At 41.6% G+C, this 21,002-nt stretch overlaps 1 non-coding gene across 1 annotated transcript; it reads right to left on the bottom strand.

Annotated features, from left to right (window-relative positions):
• Window positions 19,810-19,918, bottom strand: MIR187 (microRNA 187). The gene has a single exon (NR_129619.1). It is a non-coding gene; the product is annotated as a microRNA 187 (primary transcript).

The following is a 21,002-nucleotide window of genomic DNA, read 5'->3' as shown; positions in this document are numbered from 1 at the left end:
TCAGCCGTGCCTGACTCTTTGCGACCCCATGGACTGTACCCCGCCAGGCTCCTCTGTCCATGGGATTCTCCAGGCAAGAATACTGGAGGGGGTTGCCATGTCCTCCTCCACAACCTACTCCACCATTGTCAAAATACTTTCTATGACATTTTCCTCGTTTCTTCAAGGAATCAAATTAAGACAAGAATCAAACCTCCAATTACTGGATAAATAAGTACAGACAAATAATATATAGCATGATGACACAGTTAACACTGCTGTGATATCTACAAAAGTTAAGAAAGCAAATCCCTAGAGATCTCAACACAAGGGAAAAAAATTTATGTGCTTTCTCTTTTTATTGTATCTTTATGAGATGATGGATGCTAACTAAATTTATTGAGGTAATCATTTCACAATACATGTAAGTCAAACTATTCTTCTGTATACCTTAAACTTCTGCAAGTGATGTATGTCAATTATATCTCAATAAAACTAGAAAAAATATATATATTAACAATAAAAAAGAAGTAAGACCAGTTCTGTGAATTTGTCTTTCCTGCCTGTCATCCTTCTCTTGTGAATGAACACAGGACATCAGGAAATCAAGACACTGCAACTGAACACCATTATCCTTCCTCCACTGTGTAGACACGGCTGCCCTTTAAAACAGCAAAAGAAAATACGCTGATTGCATTAGTTTCCTAGGGTTGCTGTAACAAATTACCACAAATCAGGTAGCTCAAAACAACAGAAATTCATTCCCTCTTAGTTACAGAGGTAAGAAGTCCAAAATCAAGGTAAATAATGGCAGGGTCACAGTGTCACAAAGGCTCTTGAGGAGAATCCGTCCTTGTCTCTTCTAGCTTCTGACAGCCTCTGGCAGACCCCAGCTGGGGACACATCAATTCAATCTCTGCCTTTTTCACATGACCTTCTTCCCCATATCTCTAAAGTCTTATGTTTTTGTCCCTCATCTCCCTTTCATTTCTCTTCTGAGGACATTGGTCATTGGACATTGAGTCTGCTGTAAATTCAGGATGGTTTTCCCTTAAGATTCTGAACATTTGCAAAGACCCTATTTCCCCATAAGGTCACCCTCACAAGTACCGGGGGTTAGGACTTACATATATCTTTGGGGGACATAATTTAACCTACAACACTGATCACATCCTATATGGCAACTGCTGTGACAAACGATTTATATGGATTAATCCATTTTTCATTCACAGCAACACTATGAATAGATGCTATTCTTTTGCCCATTTACAAATGAAGAAATTAAAATTATGCTAGAAGCTAAGTAGCTTGGCTCAAGATTCCACATCTCATGGTTTAAACATTTGGAATTCAGACCCAGGCAGGCATAACCCCAGATCATGATATTATACCATGTCCTTTGGGCATCAGACTTTGTGGAACTACTAAATCCAAGAGGAAAGGACAGCGGACACCCAGTTCTCATTCTGGAAACTGTGGACAAAAGGTTGTAAAAGGGATCAGAGTAGGGGAACTTCTTCCCCATTCCTCCTCCCTTCCTCTATTTTGTCTCTAAACATGTTACGGCTGCTATTGGTCTCTAGGCCCCAAATACGGTGTGCTGTCAACTTTAGGGGCCCACACATACTTTAGAAGTTGTTGCTTAGACGCTCAATCATGTCCAACACTTTGTGACCACGTGGACGGCAGCATGCCAGGCTCCTCTGTCTTTCACCATCTCTGGGAGTTTGCTCAAACTCATGTTCATTGAATTGGTGATGCCATCCAACCATCTCAGACTTGCTTTCATTGTAAAGCTTCAACAGCTACACAATACTGGTCTGTTAAAGCACAGGCTATTTAGAGTATAGCTGGCACATAAGACAGTGATCCTACAGGGACTTTAGAGCGAACACTGAGGCACATCTGGGCATCATGGGCAATAGAGGTGGGATCCGTCGGGTCCTGAGGGAGCAGAAGAGCTGCTGCTCTCTGCTACTCCCCTGTGGGCCTCAGTCTCTCCTCTTCCCTCCATCTATCACCGACCACCCCCACCCCCAACTCCCTCCTGATGCTAGCTCCCTCTTTGGCTTACATGGTGAAGCCTGCCATGGCCTTGTCTCCTCCATGGCCTCCTACCCAAACCCTGGTGTTTTTTTTTAGCTCAGGTTATTGGGAAAGAGTCTGTGCCCCAGTTCCTCTCCCTACATCATAATGAGAGGGTAACAGGCAGGAAGGCCCGGGGTCTCCAAACAGAGGGAATAGGCTGCAAGTGTCAGACATTTTTTTCTCTCTCCCTTAAACAGGCAGGAGGGAACAAACTCTATCGAAATATTTTTTTCTTAAGCTATGTTAATAAAACTGTTTGGAATTTGCCTTTCTTCAAAATGGTTCCATCTAAGACTAATTTTTTTCTTTTCAAAAACCTTGGGCTGATAATAGCTCAACAAACCAGTATTCATATCAATTATTTCATGATTTTTATGACACACCTCATGCCATCCTATCTCAGAATTGCATATTGTGGGAGAGGGGCCTGGTGAAACCTCTCAGCCTTGAGGTGTCTCTTATCTGATTAATAGCTTTCTAACAGACATAAAGCAGCTTGCTAAAACTAGCAACGGGGGCACTCTCCATCCCCCTTCTGACGTCTGTGTCAGAAGATTTCTCTGTCCCTTTTCACCCTTTAATAAAACTCTGCTACACAAAAGCTCTTCAGTAGTGATCAAGCCTGGTCCCTGGTCCCAAAGCTAAATCTTCTCCTTTGGAGATCACGAACCCAACATCATTCACCGTAAGCTATCAATATCACACCAGAATCACGGAGAGTAGGTAAACTGGTGGCCTTAAGCTATGCACCCATTCTGCCTCAGCAGAGGAGGGGCCCACCCTGACTCAAGCCCGTGATTGATTCACTCCGGTTCTTGTTGCCAGTTCCTGTCCTGTGCATACTCTGCATGGAGCTTGTATTATTTTCTATTTTCGTTGTAATGAATTATCACAGTCTTAGTGGCTTGAAACAATACAAAATGTATTATCTTTTTAAAAACAAAATTTATTTATTTATTTAGCTGCTCCAGGTTTTAGTTGAGGCATGCAGGGTCTTTAGTTGTGGCCTGTGGGATTTAGATCCCTGACCAGGGATTGGATCCAGGCTCCCTGTATTGGGAGCTCAGACTTTTAGCCACTGGACCACTACGGAGGTCCCCAAATGTATTATTTTACAATTCTGAGAATTTGAAGTCTAACACAGCTCTCAGTGGGTCAAAATCAAGGTGTCAGCAGGACTACATTCCTTTCTGAAGACTCTAGAGGGGAATCCATTTCCTTGTTCTTTCCAGCTTCTGGAAGCTACCCTTACTCACTGGCTTGTGCCCCCTTCCTCCACCTTCAAAGTCAGTAAAAGAGGTTGAATCCTTCTTATATCACTCTCTCTCTCTCTCTGCCACTCTCTCCCACTTTTAAGCACCCTTGTGATTATATCAGCCCCACTAGGATAATTCATAATACTCTCCCAATTTTAAGGTCAGCAAATTCGCAGCCTTAATTCCATCAACCTTAACTATCCTTTGCCATACAATAGAGCATAGTCAAAGCTTCCTGGGGTGAGAAAGTGCACATCTTTGGGGGGGCCATTATTCTGCCTGACACAGAGGTGAACTAACATTTCATTGCATGAATGCATATGTAGTCTGTCAGTCATGTCTGACTCTTTAGGACTCTGTGAAAAATAGCACCCCAGGCTCCAACATTTCATAAGATCCTATTATATATAAGGAACAGTACTGAGGCCTCATTGTGCCCCCAAAGTAAATCAAAATTGAGCAGAGGCGCCATGGACCACTAGATGATATAGAACAATACAGAAATATATATACCTTTCCTCCCGCAACACACATGCACATACTCACATGCACAAACACACACACACACGAAGCCAGGAATCAGGAATTCAATATACAACTTAACCAGAGCTTAGGGAGGGAAAGTAAAGACCAGCCTTAAGGAGACTGTGTTACCTGGATTTTGTGACCTGGAACTTGGTGACTTTAAAAAAATGAGTTTCGGTAGAGCAATTCTGAAGGTAATAAATGGAACAGAGATAGGGATTGAAAAGGAGGCAAGAAAACCAAGGTCTGGTGGGTAACACTTTCAGTCCAGAGGTTTACCAGACTAAGAAAGAAACAGGGCTGTAGCAAGGTTCTCTTTATCCCAATTGTTTGTTCCTTTCGACCTTTCCAAGATCATGGCCCCGTGACACATGGAAGCTGGAACCTGGGAAGGGTGCAAGAGGACAGCTCACTGGAACCTAAGCATGGCAGCAGCAGGCAGCGCCTGGCGTGGGAGAGTCAGGTGACCACTGACCCTCCCACAAGGTCAGCTACCTGATGCTTGCCTTAATCACCTCTGCGGCAAGGCCCTAAGTTATGCAGGCATGAGTTAGGGTCCTGTCAGCTGGAAAAGAATTTAAAGAAGAGACTGTTTACAGACAGGAGAGTTAAGGGAACTGAGAAGCACAGAGAAGAACCAAGGGACATAGAGGAGACGCATTAAATCCTCAAGCCTCAAAGGGCAAGGGGAGGGGCCTGTTACCAGAACCCAATGAGAGCTGCAGCCATGGCAGAGAGTCTGCTTGATGGGAGTCAAGCTGCTGGGCTGGGCCACGGGCAGAGAATAAATATCTCTGCCATGTTCCCTTCTCATCCTCTAATCTGCTGCTGGTGCCACCCACTGACCAATATCATCAGAAGCCAGAGGGTAAGATAACACTCAGTGGGCACAGCCTATAGAAGTCATCGCAAGCCAGACTTTGAGGGCACAGAATGGGAGGGAAGGGTGGAGCCAACAAAATGGAAACAGTTGCAGATTTTATTTTCTTGGGATCCAAAATCACTGCAGATGGTGACTGTTCAGTTCAGTCGCTCAGTCATGTCCCACTCTTTGCAACCCCATGAACTGCAGTACGCCAGGCCTCCCTGTCCATCACCAACTCCTGGAGTTTACTCAAACTCATGTCTGTTTAGTCAGCGATGCCATCCAACCATCTCATCCTCTGTCATCCCCTTCTCCTACCGCCTTCAATCTTTCCCAGCATTAGGGTTTTTTCCAATGAGTCAATTCTTCCCATCAGGTGGCCAAAGTATTGGAGATTTAGCTTCAACATCAGTCCTTCCAATGAATATTCAGGACTGATTTCCTTCAGGATTGACTGGGTGATCTTCTTGCTGTCCAAGGGACTCTCAAGAGTCTTCTCCAACATCACAGTTCAAAAGCATCAATTCTTTGGTACTCAGCTTTCTTTATAGTCCAACTCTCACATCCATACATGACTACTGGAAAAACCATAGCTTTGACTAGACAGACCTTTGTTGGCAAAGTAATGTCTCTGCTTTTGAATATGCTATCTAGGTTGGTCATAACTTTTCTTTCAAAGAGCAAGCATCTTTTAATTTCATGGCTGTAATCACCATTTGCAGTGATTTTAGAGCCCCCCAAAATAAAGTCTGCCACTGTTTCCACTGTCTCTCCATCTATTTGCCATGAAGTGAAGGGACCAGATGCCATGATCTTAGCTTTCTGAATGTTGAGTTTTAAGCCAACTTTTTCACTCTTTTTTCACTTTCATCAAGAGGCTCTTTAGTTCTTGACTTTCTGCCATAAGAGTATTGTCATCTACATATCTGAGGTTATTGATATTTCTCCCGGTAATCCTGATTCCAGCTTGTGCTTCTTCCAGCCCAGCGTTTCTCATGATGTACTCTGCATAGAAGTTAAATAAGCAGGGTGACATTATACAGCGTGACATACTCCTTCTCCTATTTGGAACCAGCTGGTTATTCCATGTCCAGCTGTAACTGTTGCTTCTTGACCTCTATACTGGTTTCTCAGGAGACAGGAAAGGTGATCTGATATTCCAGTTTCTTTAAGAATTTCCCACAGTTTGTTGTGATCCATACAATCAAAGGCTTTAGTGTAGTCAATGAAGCAGAAATAGATGTTTCTTCTGGAATTCTCTTCACAGTTCATGTACTGTTGAAATGGTGACAGTAGCCACAAAATTAAAAGATGCTTGCTCCTCTTTTAGATATGACAAACTTAGCGCATTAAAAAGCAGAAACATCACTTTGCTGACAAAGGTCAAAGCTATGGTTTTTCCAGTAGTCATCTATGGATGTGACAGCTGGACCATAAAGAAGGCTGAGTGTCAAAGAATTGATACTTTCAAACTATGGAGCTGGAGAAGACTTGAGAGTCCCCTGGACAGCAAGAAGATCAAACCAGTCAAACCTAAAGGAAATCAACCCTGAATAGTCACTGGAAGGACTGATGCTGAAGCTCCAATACTTTGGCCACCTGATGGGAAGAGCAAACTCACAGGAAAAGACTCTGATGCTGGGAAAGATTGAAGGCAGGCGGAGAAGGAAGAGACAGAGAATGAATGAGATGGTTGGATGGCATCATCAACTCAGTGGACATGAACTTGGGCAAACTCTAGATCATGAGTGACAAAGAGGCCTGACCTGCTGCAGTCCGAGGGGCTGCAGAGAGTTGGACATAACTCAGTGACTGCTAAGTCGCTGTAACAACAACAGCTGATACACCCTATAGAAGTGGTCAGAAGCCATGCTTTGAGGGCGCAGAATGGGAGGGAAGTGTGGAGCCAACAAAATACCCAGCCCCTACCCACCCTTGGGTTACTCCTATTTCCCATCACTCTAGAAATAAATGGATTTGGCCAAGCTCTTTGTGGGGATGGCACTGCAGAAAGTTTCCATCAGTGACAGTAGAACCCAGGGCTCCAGGAAAGCAGTGGAAGGAAGTTCCAAGAGCAAAGGGAAAGAAAGGCAACAGGAAGGGGGAAAAGGCAGCCTGTGTGGAGGTAAGAGAGGAGCCTCGTGGAGGAAGCTTTCGGCTGTCAAATTATCCTCTGCTGAGCTCTGAGCCTTTGTTTAAAACTTGGTGTGCGGAGCCATTTACCCACCTTGAGCTCTTTCTACAGCCCCGTACCTGTCGTTATTTTGGAGCTCATGGAGTCATCTATGGTGCTCTTGGGCCCATTCTCCGTGATATTAAAGCACTTTTTAATTGCCACATTTTCTGCAGCAGAGAAAGCCTAATCTGAAGGCAGCTTTAAAACCAACAGCAATCAGCAGAGATCCATCAATTAGTATTCGGTATTAAGCAAGGCGGAACATTTGCCAAGGTGCCAAGGGCTTTTCCACACCTGAACATTCTACCAGGTTCATTCTATCCTTTTTGAATATTTGGAGCTCTTGACTCAGAGTCTTGACTGACAGGTTTTCTTGGCTGCCGAAAGAATAACCAGTTTTCTCCCATAACTCTTTTCTAACTTAAAAGGTACAGCTCCAACAAAGTTCTTAACTCTGGTACATACTTTTTTTTTTTTTTAAGGGAAAAGTATCTGCTTCAAACCACTAATTATAATTTATTATAACAACACTTCCCTGGAAGCAGGGTTCTTGCTATAATTAACTGCTGAGGAGTAGGATGGAGCAACTGTTTACTGAGTTTCAATCGACTTGTTCAGAATTTGTCACCCCCTTGGAGCTTAGCTCACAATCAGATTTAAATTCAAAATGTTAAGAAAGCACTGTCAACTTCACACTTCGTCAAGCACTAAGAGAATATTTCTTAGTACTATTCTCTCTGTTTCTTGACTTTTCTTTAGATTATGCCATTTTTCTCTATTTGAGATAGAAACAATTTTATCCTAAAACATTGAGATACTTCTGTCCTTTCCATGATGGTGAAACATGACAGTTGGACATGAGAGGTAGTTTCCGAATGCTTGATAGTTTCCAAATGGCCACTCCTGCTGGGTTGTGAGAATTTCGAAATGTGTGGCTTTACTGGCATTTCTTCAACGACTATCATAACAAAAAGAACTCTCTTTCATTTTTGTCCCATTGTCCCTGTCCTGAGACTTGTACAGAGGCTCAGTTTCCTTCCCTATAAAGAGGGGATGATTAACATATAGTCTACAAAGTTGTTGTGAAGGTTGAATGTAAGCTAAGTGTTTGGCACAGAATTTTGCCTCCAGTAAGCATCTCTTCTATTCTTTGCTAGCCAGGAAAACATGGCAATGACTAAAAAGGATGAGAGAGTATTTTTGCTCATGCTCAATCTGGGTCCATGATCAAAATGGTCTGCAAATGAAGTCTCTCAGTGAGCCAGGCTTCTGAAATCCTTGATCCTTAAATTCACAACACAGTCACCAGAACTAAATGGTTCTAAATTATGAGTTTCCAGTAGCTAGGAAGACAAACACTTCTTTCAATCACCTTCCTATGTAGCTGTTTGTGATTTCCCAAGCATTTGGCACCGTGGACTTAGGTTTTCTTCTAAATGAAGTAAGAGAGTTGGTTCCTAGTCTTCTCTGGTATAAACTCATGAAACTATTTGTAAAGTTAGGATCATTCTTGGCAAGGAAAGTTATTCATAATGATATGTTTCATCTATAGTTATTGAGATGTCACTTTGGGCAGCTCAAAAAGTTGTTACAGATGAGTTGGAATTTGGTGACATCAAACAATATTAGAAGGCCAGCAACAAACATTTCTGGTGCATTTCCTTTTCTGCAGAATGGAATTAATTACTTTGTGAAGATAAAAGCAATGTGTGGTTATTGCAAAACACTGAGAATGAGATAAGTATCATGCAATAATGAGTTAACTCAGCAAGGGACTTTCCTGGTGATCCAACTGCTAAGACTCTGAGATCCCAATGCAGGGGGCCCAAGTTCAATCCCTGGGCAAAGAACTAGATTCCACATGCCACAACTGAGTCCACATGCTGCAACTAAAGATCCCAGCACAGCCAAATCAATTAATTAATTATCTCTTAAAAGGAGTTAGCAGACTTGGGCTGCTCAAACCCACACAGTCTCAAGCTCTTCAGGACTTGCCTTTGGCCCAGTTCTTAGAGTTGGTCTGTTGAGCCTCTGGAGTAGCCTGCCTGATAAGAGCGTCTTTATATGGCTAAAGCCTTGGGCCATACCAGATCATTTATGCTAACAATGTGATTATGGGATGTGGGGTCTGCATACCTATGTGTCCCAGGACCTTGGTGTCCCATGACACCAAGACTCAGTGATCTTACCCAGTTATGAGCTTCCCTGGTTGGTAACACGGCACATGCTTTCTCACATCTTGTTTCTGGGAGAATTAAGCACTTTCTGTGTGACTTCACTGGGTGAGAATTGGAAGCTTGCCCTGGTTTTTCCTGGACTCCATCCTGTGTGCTTTTTCCCTTGGCTGATTTTAATATGCATCCTTTCGCTGTAATAAACTGTAACCATGAGTATAACTGCTTTTCTGAGCTCTGTGAATCCTATTAATGAATCATAAACAACGTATTGTCTTGGGGATCCTCAATGAAAATATTAAAAAATTAAAGTTAAAATTTTTAAATAGAGCCAGACATCCTGAAGTGTGAAGTCAAGTGGACCTTAGGAAGCATTACTACAACAAAGCTAGTAGAGGTCATGGAATTCTGGCTGAGCTATTTCAAATCCTAAAAGATGATTCTGTAAATGTGCTGCACTCAATATGCCAGAAAATTTGGAAAATTCAGCAATGGCCACAGGACTGGAAAAGGTCAGTTTTCATTCCAATCCCCAAAAAAACGCAATGCCAAAGAATGTTCAAACTTTTGTACAATTGCACTCATCTCACATGCTAGCAAAGTAATGCTCAAAATCCTTCAAGCTAAGCTTCAGCAGTACGTGAACTGAGAACTTACATATGTACCAGCTGGATTTAGAAAAGGCAGAGGAATCAGAGACCAAATTGCCCGCATCCATTGAATCATCGAAAAGGCAAGAGAGTTCCAGAAAAACATCTACTTTTGCTTCACTGACTACACTAGAGCCTTTGGTCATGTGGATCACAACAAACTGTGGAAAATTCTTAAAGAAATTGGAATACCAGATCACCTTTCCTGTCTCTTGAGAAACCTGTATACAGGTTAAGAAGCAACAGTTAGAACGAGACATAGAATAACCGGCTGGTTCAAAATTGGGAAAGGAGTACATCAAGGCTGTATATTGTCACTCTGCTTATTTAACTTCTATGCAGAATACATCATGCTAAATGCCAGGCTAGATGAAGCACAAGATGGAATCAAGATTGCTGGAAGAAATATCAGTAACCTCAGATATACAGATAATACCATTCTAATAGCAAAAAGCAAAGAGGAATTAAGAGACTCTTGATGACGGTGAAAGAGGACTGTGAAAAAGCTGGCTTAAAACTTAACATTCAAAAACTAAGACCATGGCATCTGATTACATCACTTCATGGCAAATAGATGGGGAAACAATGGAAACAGTGACAGTCTTTATTTTCTTCAGCTCTAAAATCACTGCGGATGGTGACTGCAGCCATGAAATTAAAAGATGCTTGCTCCTTGGAAGAAAGCTATGATGAACCTAGACAGCATATTAAAAAGTAGAAACATCATTTTGCCAACAAAGCTCCATATAGTTAAAGCTATAGTTTTTCCAGGAGTCATGTACAGATGTGAGATTTGGACCATAAAGAGGGCTGAGTGCCAAAGAATTGATGCTTTCCAATTGTGGTGCAGGAGAAGACTCCTGAGAGTTCCTTGGACAGAAAGGGGATCAAACCAGTCAATCCTAAAGGAAATCAGTCCTGAATATTCATTGGAAGGACTGATGCTGAAGTTGAAGCTCCAATACTTTGACCACCTGTTACAAAGAGTTGACTCATTTGAAAAGACCCTAATGCCGTGAAAGATTGAGGGCAGGAGAAGGGGGAAACAGAGGATGAGATGGCTGGACGGCATCATCAATTCAACAGACCTGAGTCTGAGCAAACTGTGGGAGATAATGAAGGACAGGAAAGCCTCACATGCTGCAGACCATGGGGTCACAAAGGTTAGACACAACTTAGCGACTGAATGACAACAACACAGTTAAAATAATTCATTGTCTCACTTCTTAAGATAATGTTTTCTTAAAAATATGTGTATATACTGTAGGTGGGAATGCAAATTAGTACAGCCATTATGGAGAACAGCATGGAGATTCCTTAAAAAGCTGGAAATAGAACAGCCATACGACCCAGCAATCCCACTGCTGGGGAAATATACACTGAGGAAACCAGAACTGAAAGAGACACACGTACCCCAGTGTTCACTGCAGCACTGTTTACAATAGCCAGGACATGGAAGCAACCTAGACGTCCATCGGTAGACAAATGGATAAGGAAGTTGTGCTACATATACACAATGGAATGTTACTCAACTATAAAAGAGAACACATTTGAGTCAGTTCTAATGAGGTGGATTGCAGCCATGAAATTTAAAGACGCTTACTCCTTGGAAGGAAAGTTATGACCAACCTAGAGAGCATATTCAAAAGCAGACATTACTTTGCCGACTAAGGTCCATCTAGTCAAGGCTATGGTTTTTCCTGTGGTCATGTATGGATGTGAGAATTGGACTGTGAAGAAGGCTGAGCGCCAAAGAATTGATGCTTTTGAACTGTGGTGTTGAAGAAGACTCTTGAGAGTCCCTTGGACTGCAAGGAGAAGCAACCAGTCCATTCTGAAGGAGATCAGCCCTGGGTGTTCTTTGGAAGGAATGATGCTAAAGCTGAAACTCCAGTACTTTGGCCACCTCATGCAAAGAGTTGACTCATTGGAAAAGACTCTGATGCTGGGAGGGATTGGGGGCAGGAGGAGAAGCGGACGACAGAGGATGAGATGGCTGGATGGCATCACTGACTCGATGGATGTGAGTCTGAGTGAACTCTGGGAGTTGGTGATGGACAGGGAGGCCTGGTGTGCTCCGATTCATGGGGTTGCCAAGAGTCGGACACGACCGAGCGACTGAACTGAACTGAACTGAATGAGGTGGATGAAATTGCAGCTTATTATACAGAGTGAAGTAAGTCAGAAAGAGAAGGACCAATAGTGTATTAATGCATATATATGTAATTTCGAAAAATGGTAATGACAATCTTATATGCAAGGCAGCAAAAGAGACACAGATGTAAAGAACAGACTTTTGGACTTTGTGGGAGAAGGCGAGGGTGGGATGATTTGAGAGAATGGCATTGAAACATGTATATTACCATATGTAAAACAGATGATCAGTGCAAGTTCGATGCATGAAGCAGGGCACTCAAAGCTGGTGCTCTGGGACAACCCAGAGGGATGGGGTGGGGAGGGAGGCGGGAAGGGTGTTCAGGATGGGGGGACACATGTGCACCCATGGCTGATTCTTATCGATACATGACAAAACATCACAATATTGTAATTATCCTCCAATTAAAATAAGTTAACTTAAAAAATAAAATTAAAAATTAAAAAAAAACTATATATATGCATAAACTGTATATATGCATACGTTTTTCTATACATTCCAATATTTTGTTAATGGACAATGGATCATATTACATACTCTAGTAAAATTTTCTCATGTAATATAGAATGGACACATTTCCTTTGCCCTTAAATCTAGATATATTATTTGTACAGCATTCTGTTGTACAGAATTTATGGTTAAATTATTTAATTGATCATGTCTGACAGCCATTTGGGTTATTTTCCCTTTTATTCGTATTACAAACAATGGTGCAACAAACATCTTTGTGGATAACTTATTTGCAAGCTTTTCTCATTTGTAATATGAGATAGCTTTGTAATACAAGCTTTTCTTATTTCTAATAAGGACCTATGATACAAAGATTTAAGAATTATGGTGAGAATCACTTGAAGTGACTAATGAGATGTGTTTCAGAACAGGTCAAGATTTCAGACCTCTAACCAAAATACTGATATCTAACATGACTGGAATTAGACTAGAATCTGAAGAGATTCTCTTTTGATAAATTCACGGAAACCTGTGTCTACATCATTTTTCAACTACATCCATATGAGCTCCTAGACCCTAAAATAGGCATTCTCTCTTGGTCCTGAGGAATTACTCTACTCTTTCCTAAAATAAGAATAGATATATATTTTCCTTACATCAAGCAGCTACAAGATCACGAATATCTGACTTTGCAAGTAATTTAACTGCTTAACAGAATAAAACTTAACAACCTTTAGGTAAAGACAATATAGCCCAGAGTCTTTACAATGGCTCATTTACAACGTTCAGCATTCAGAAAAAATTACTAGAAAATGTGATACATAATCAAGAGGGAAAACAATAAGCAGGCAAATGAGTGACTCAGATACTCATGCTACCAAATAAGGGTCTTAAAAATAACTACTATAAATATGTTAGCAAGTTAAGAGAAAAATATATAAGATAGGTGAACAGATAGCAAATTCCAAAAGAGAAACTCTTAACAAGAACCAAATAATTCTTTATAGAATTTGAAAATGCAATATCTTAATAAAGAATTCATTGGAGAGTTTAGCTGAAGACTGGACACAGAAGAAAAAAACTGATCAGTGAAACCAAAGATAGGTCAAAACAAAGGATCCAAAATGAACTACATAAAGACAATAATAATTATAAGAAGCAAGAATACCTGGGGACACTCTCAGTCCAATATGTATGAATGGAGGTCCAGAAGAAGACAGAATGGGAAGGAAATATATTTAGAGATAGTAAATGAAAATTTTCAAAAACTAATGAAATATGTTAATCTACATATGAGAATCTAAACGAATCCCAAACAGGATGAGGCACATTATAGTCAAACTTCAGAAAACCAGAGAGAAAGAGAAACATCTTAAAACAGTCAGTGTGGGGAGGGGGGCATATTATATTCAGCGGAACAATATCAATAATGACTGACTTCTCATCAGAAGCTATGGAAACCACTAGACAGTAGGACATTTTCTAAGTGCTAAAAGAAAATATTAGTTGATTTAGAACACTATACCCAGTTAAAATATCCTTCAAAAATGAAAAGAAATCAGAGACACTTGTGTGTGTGTGTGTGCGTGCTCAGTCACTAAGTCATGTCCAACTCCTTGTAACCCCATGAACTATATCCCAGCAGGCTCCTCTGTCCATGGGACTTTCCAGGCAAGAATTCTGGAGTGGGTTGGCATTTCCTCCTCCAGAGGATCTACCCAACTCAGGGACTGAACTTGCATCTCCTGCATTACCAGGCAGATTCTTTACCACTGAGCCACCTGGGAAACCCACAGACATTTTTAGACAAAACTAAAATTTATCCCAACAGAACTACACTGTAAAAAAAAAAAAAAATGCTAAAAGGAAGTGATCCTATAAAGACCTAGACCTGTAAGAAGTAGTCTTGGAAATGGTAAAGATATGGGTAAACAAAAAAGAATATTTTAAGTGTTTCTCTTTTAAAAACAAAGGAAGACAAGCTTATTCTAAAATGTATATGGAGAAGCAAAGGGCCTAGAAGAACCAGAATAGTTTTGACAAGAAGAATACAGGGGGAGGAATTTTTAAACTTACTATATAGCTACAGTAACCAAGACAGTGTGGTATTGCTGGAGGAATGAACGCAAAGATTGATGACACAGAATAAAAACCCAGAAATAGACTTGTACAAACATGCCCAACATTTTCTGACAGAAGCTGAAATGCAATTCAATGGAGGAAGGATAGTCTAGTCAGCAAATGATGCTGGAGCAAATGGCAAAACAAGACAAAAAATCTTGATCAAAACCTCACACCTAATTATTCATAATGAGCCATAGGCTTAAATGTAAAACTGTAAGATTTTTGGAAGAAAACATAGGAGAAACTCTTTGGAACCTAGTGCTAAATTTAGCATCACTAGTGACTAGTGAAGGCAATGGCGACCCACTCCAGCACTCTTGCCTGGAAAATCCCATGGACGGAGGAGCCTGGTGGGCTGCAGTCCATGGGGTTGCGAAGAGTCAGACACGACTGAGCGACTTCACTTGCACTTTTCACTTTCACGCGTTGGAGAAGGAAATGGCGACCCACTCCAGTGTTCTTGCCTGGAGAATCCCAGGGACGGGGGAGCCTGGCGGGCTGCCATCTAAGGGGTTGGACACGACTGAAGTGACTTAGCAGTAGCAGCAGCAGTGACTAGTGAAGTCTCTAGGGCTTCCCTGGTGGCTCAGAGGGTAAAGCATCTGCCTGGAATGAGGGAGACCTGGGTTCGATCCCTGGGTCAGAAGATCCCCTGGAGAAGGAAATGGCAACCCACTCCAGTACTCTTGCCTGAAGAATCCCATGGAGGGAAGAGCCTGGTAGGTTACAGTCCATGGAGTCTCAAAGGGTCGGACATGATGAGAGACTTCACTTCACTTCAGTGACCAGTCATGACATCAAAACTATAATTCCTAAAAGAACATATTAATACATTAAACTTCGTAAAAATTAAAAACTTTTTTGCTGTATGAAAGACCATGAAAAGTGAAAGTTGCTCAGTTGTGTCTGAGTGACTCTTTGTGACCCCATGAACTACACAGTTCATGGAATTCTCTAGATCGGTATACTGGAGTGAGTAATCTTCCCTTCTCCAGAGGATCTTCCCAATCCAGGGATCCAACCCAGGTCTCCCACATTGCAGGTGGATTCTTTACAAGCTGAGCCACAAGGGAAACCCAAGAATACTAAAGTGAGTAGCCTATCCCTTCTCCAGGAGATCTTCCTGACCCAGGAATTGAACCAGGGTCTTCTGCATTGCAGGTGAATTCTTTACCAACTGAGCTACAAGAGGGTAACAAGGCAAGCCCCAGACTGGAAGGAAATATTTGCAAACTATGTAAGGACTTGTATCTAGATCATACAAAAAATTCACAAACCCAACAGTAATAAAGAAACAATTCAATGAGAAAAATGAGCAAGAGACATTAACAAAAATTTCACTGAAAAGATTTATGGATGGAAAACAAACATTAAAAAGTTGTTTAACATCATTAGCCATTAGAGCAATGCAAATTAAAATCACAACACAACATCATGACAAGGATGAGTAAAGTAAAAATAATAAGTGCTGTGAGGTTGTGAAGAAACTGAATCTCTCATACATGGCTACTGGGAATGTGAAATGGGACAACCAATCTGGAAAACAGTTTGGCAATTTTTTATAAAACTGAATATATTTGTATTATTTGACCCAGTACTCACACACTTGGACATTTATTCCCAAGAAATGAAAATTTATGCCCACACAAAAACCTGTATATGAATGCTCATAACAGTTTTATTCAAAATAGTCAAAATATGGAAACAGCCCAAAAGTCCTTCAGTGGGTATATAGAGAAACAAACTATGGTGAAATGAAATACTACTCAGCAATAAAAAGGAGTAGACTACTGATATATGATGCATATTGCATGGCTCTCAGAGGCATTCTTCCGAGTGGAAAAAGCCAGTCTAAAAAGATTACATGCTGTATGACCCCACTTATACAACATTCTTAAAATGTCAGTACTACAGAAATGGAGAACAAATTAATGGTTGCCAGACACCAGAGAATGGAGAGAGGGAGTGTGACTATTAAAGGGGTAGCACGAGGGAGTCCCTTGGCATTGATGGAGCAGCTTTATATCTTGAGGATATAGTAACACAAACCTATATGTGTGGTAAAACGGCATAGAAACATACATACACACACATACAGACTCATTACTGAAAATTGGTAAAATCTGAACTAGGCAAAGTTAACAGTATGGTACCAATATCAATTTCCTGGTTTCGATATTGTGTATAGGTAATGTGTTACCACTGAAGGAACATGGGTCAAGGATACACAGGATTCTACTACTTTTGCAACTTCCTGTGAGTCTGTAACTATTTCAAACGTGAAAGACTTTGGAAAACTATGGACTATTTAAAGTAAAAGCAGTAACAATGTATGGAGGGGTTTATAACAACTATATAAGTAAAATAAACAACAAAAATAGCACTAAATAAAAAATAAAGTAAAATGCAATTGTAAGATTCTTATATTGTTTGTGTAGTGGTATGACTGAATTCCAGATCAATTGTCATAACTTCAGGCTTCATACTATAACCCCTTGAACAGGCACTAAATTAACTATCTGCCAAGAAGTACAGCTAAAAAGCAAATAAAAGAGACAAAATGGAACACCAGAATGAGCTCGATTAATTCAAGAGAAAGCATGAAACAAGAAACAAAGAACAGATGGGACAAACAGAAAACAGGAACAAAATGGTTAGACCAACCATATGAGTAATGATAGTAAGTGTAAATGAACTAGACACTCCAATAGAAGATCACTTGTATTTTTTTAATAAAAGAGTCAAATATATTTTATAAGAGTTACACATTAAATAGAAGTAGACACAGGTTGAAAGATACATGCCACACAAATGCTAATCAGAATAAAGTAGGTGCAGCTGTGTTAATAACAAAGCAGACTTCAAGACAAGGATAATCACCAGTGAAAGAGGAATATTTCATAATGATAAAAGGATCAGTTTTACAGGACATGACAAGCCTAAATATATGCACCCAACAACAAGTTTTCACATACAAATAGCTAAAACAAAAAATGACAGAACCAAACAAATCTTTCATCTGACTTGGGTATTCAACACTTCTCTCAGTAATCTTTAGGATAAGCAGACAGAAATATTAATAAGCATACAAAAAAAGAAAAACACCATCCACAAAGATTTCTTAATTGACACTTATAGAACACCCCACCTAACAACAGCAGAAAACATATTTTTTTCAAGTGCCCATGGAATATTCACCAATACAGACTATTTATCGGGCCATTAAACAAGTCAATAAATTTCAAGCATTGCAATCATGCCAAATATGTTCTCTGACCACAGTGGAATTAAACTGGAAATCAATTTAAGAAAAAAGTAAGTCTTCACCTCTACATCAGCAGAGTCTTCCTGTCTCAAATAATCTAGATAAGATTGTCTCAGACCCTCATTCTGACATCCTCTCCTGTGTTAGTCAGGGTCTCCAGAGAAAGAAAACCAGTAGGATGTGTATACATACATAAATATACAGAGAGAGAGTTTTTTTTTTAATTGGCTCATGTGATTGTAGAGGCATAATAAATTTCACATCTGCAGGGTAGGCTAGCAAACTGAAGACTTGGGGAAGAGCTGTCATTCAACTCCAAACGCAGTCTGCTGGGAGAATTCCTTCTGGCTCAAAGGAAGTCAGTCTTTGTTCTAGTAAGGCTTCAAGGAATGGATGAGGCTGACTCACCCTAGGAAGGTTTATTGGTTTGAAGTCCACGCATTTAAATGTTAATCTCATCCAACAAAGACTCTCACAGAAACATCTAGAATAACGTTTGACCAAATACCTGGTCACCGCTGCTCAGCCAAGTTGAAACATAAAGCTAACCACCCTGCCTCCCCACCAAGACTTCTTAAATTTCTCGAATGATAAGCATGCCTCTCCAAATTAACATCTGTCCTAAATTAGTTCAGTTTACAAATCATCAGGCCACCTCACATGTGTCATGAATGTGAAACCCAGTCCCTTCCGCCAAGTTCCAACAAAACCAAGAAACTAACAGAACCCCATTCAGACGAGGCCTCTGTGGGTGTAACAGACGTTAGTGAACACCAGTGGATACAGGCTGGGTTCTTCTTCAGATTGTACAATAAAACCCCCGCCATGTGACCTATTCTCTTTACTTCTTCCTTTCCTGTTCCTCCCGCCTCCAAAGAATTGTTCATTTCTAATACAAGGCAATCTAGATGTTTCTACTGATTCCTTGATGTCTGGCCAAACCACTTTTCATCCCAAGGTATTTTCCTAAATAATCACATTGCCTGGGAAGAATTCCAGGACCAGCTGAAAACCACCATTTCATCTCAACCTTCTCAGCCACCTGGTTTCCCCTTCAGCTCATTTAAATATGGTCTCTCACTTTATTCCACTGCCCTCCAAATCAGTCGAGGAAAAATGCTGAACCTATTACATTTAAAACCTAGTAAGTTCCTTCTAAAATAGGCGGCTTCATGAGCACCACGAGGCCAGCAAAAAAGTGAAGGAATGAACTGATGATTTGTACTGAGGACTGGGTGGCTGTGGAAGAAACACACCCAGTTGTGCCTGGGGGATTGATTCAGATCTGGCTGAAAGCCACTACTTGGGGGATGGGGGTGGGGGCAGGTGCACCGCAGAAATGTGACCCACAGACCCCAGCTTACAACTCTCTGGACTCCGTGTCCACAGCTCTAGCCTGTGCTGAGATGGTGAAGGCGCTTGCCTTTGATGTCTCCCACCTCCAACATTGAGTAGAATGATTCTCTCTATCATTCTTTTCCAAATTTTGGAGGATCCTCTGTTGGAGCTTTTTCCCTATGGAAATTTACCATCAGATTCCATTTCCGTCTCAAATCCCAGCCATGTTGGAGAGGAATGTAACCAATAAAACCCAGCTGATGCCTGCAATGGTTTAATCTACCACCTTGCAGAAAAATACATTTAAGAAACAACTACAGGCAAAACCAATACGGTATTGTAAAGCAAAATAAAGTAAAAATTAAAATTAAAAAAAAAAAAGAAACAACTAAAAAAGCAATGTCTGTCGTCCACCAGCAGGAATGCGGGTTTAACGGTGGGCTTTCCCACCAATGAGGGAGACGTTGGGGGAGAAACTTTCTTGAGGCCCTTCAAGCCTCACTGTGGTCACCTGAGCTGGGTGGGGGGCACTGCCTGTGACGAGCAGAGAGCGGCCTCAAAGCCCAGCTCGAAGCAGGCTGCGCGCCCCGGGAAACCGGCACGAGGGACCCAACGCGGACTAGGGGTGAACGAAGCCCTGTACGGAGACTGATCGCGGACCGAGAAGGGGTCCGAGCGGGGGCTGCCCCCAGGCCACCCTGTAGAGCGCACACCCACCTTCCTTCCCGCTGCCGAGTCCCGCGCGGGCGGGGAGCAGGCTCTGCTGCGGACCTGCGTCCCTCCGGCTGCAACACAAGACACGAGGGGTCGGAGCAGCGCCCGGGTCCCGTGTTGTAGCCCGAGGTCTCACACCGTGTCGTTGGGAGCCCGGCCGGCGGGCACCTGCCCCGCTTCCTCTTCCAGGTGGGCCGCCAAGAGTGCCTCGCGCTGGTATCCGGAGGAGCACGCTGTAAAACAACAGAGGCTGCATCGAGATGGAGCGCTGGGACGGGGCCGTCCTCAGGGGAAGTAGTGGGAAAACCAGTGGTCTCCGTGAAAGGCAGCCTGGAGCTGAGGAGTCCGGCTGCGTCCTGCACGAGCCCCGCGCTCCAGGTGCGCGTCCAGCTGATGGAAATGCTCCAGCGAGCAGACCGGCTCACAAATATTTAGCTGTCCACATGCCTTTTCCTTCCAAAAATGAATTACGGCTGTTTACAACCCACTAATTACAGTTTATTACAACAATACTTCCTAGAAAATGGGTTCTTACTCTAATACTATGATGAGAATTTTATAAATGCCAGACAAGTACAATGAATTGCCCTGAATTATAATAAATATCTGTGCTTTGGGAGTGAGGCAGTAAACACAACATTATTGCTATCCATTTTCAATGGGCCTATCGAGGATTTATTACTTATTTATGGCTTATTTTTATTCAAAAACTCCTACATATCATTTTTATGTGGATTCTTTTCGGTGAGTCATTTCTAGGTTTTCTTACAAAATAAAATGAGGTCTGTCCAGAATTTTTAAAAAAGGGCCCAAGTTCAATTTCCCCAAAGGTGACCTATTGAATTTCTCCTCCAGACCCCCTATCTGCTAAACTCTTCACGGAAATCGTGGATTCACATGAGAATAAACTGAGGCTTTGCTCAATCTACTTCTGCTCCAATGATGCAGACCATCAGCCTTGTTCAAGAAGGCAACGGGCTTTGAACACAGTTTAGACGTTAAGTAAAACTGCAGAAATTGGATAAGACATGGTTTTCTCTCAATGAAAGTCAAGGATCCCACAGATTCACCAATTAGGAGGAAGAGAAATAACAATATTATGTCCACATTTTACACAGAAACTTAAAACTGAATTGTTGTTTAGTCACTAAGTCCTGTCCGACTCTCCAACCCCATGGACTGTAGCCCGCCAGGCTCCTCTGTCCGTGGGACTTCCCAAACAAGAATACTGGAGTAGATTGCC

The sequence above is a fragment of the Capra hircus genome, chromosome 24 (assembly GCF_001704415.2).
Source record: "Capra hircus breed San Clemente chromosome 24, ASM170441v1, whole genome shotgun sequence".
Lineage (NCBI taxonomy): Eukaryota > Metazoa > Chordata > Mammalia > Artiodactyla > Bovidae > Capra > Capra hircus.
This window is presented reverse-complemented; position numbering and strand designations above follow the sequence as displayed.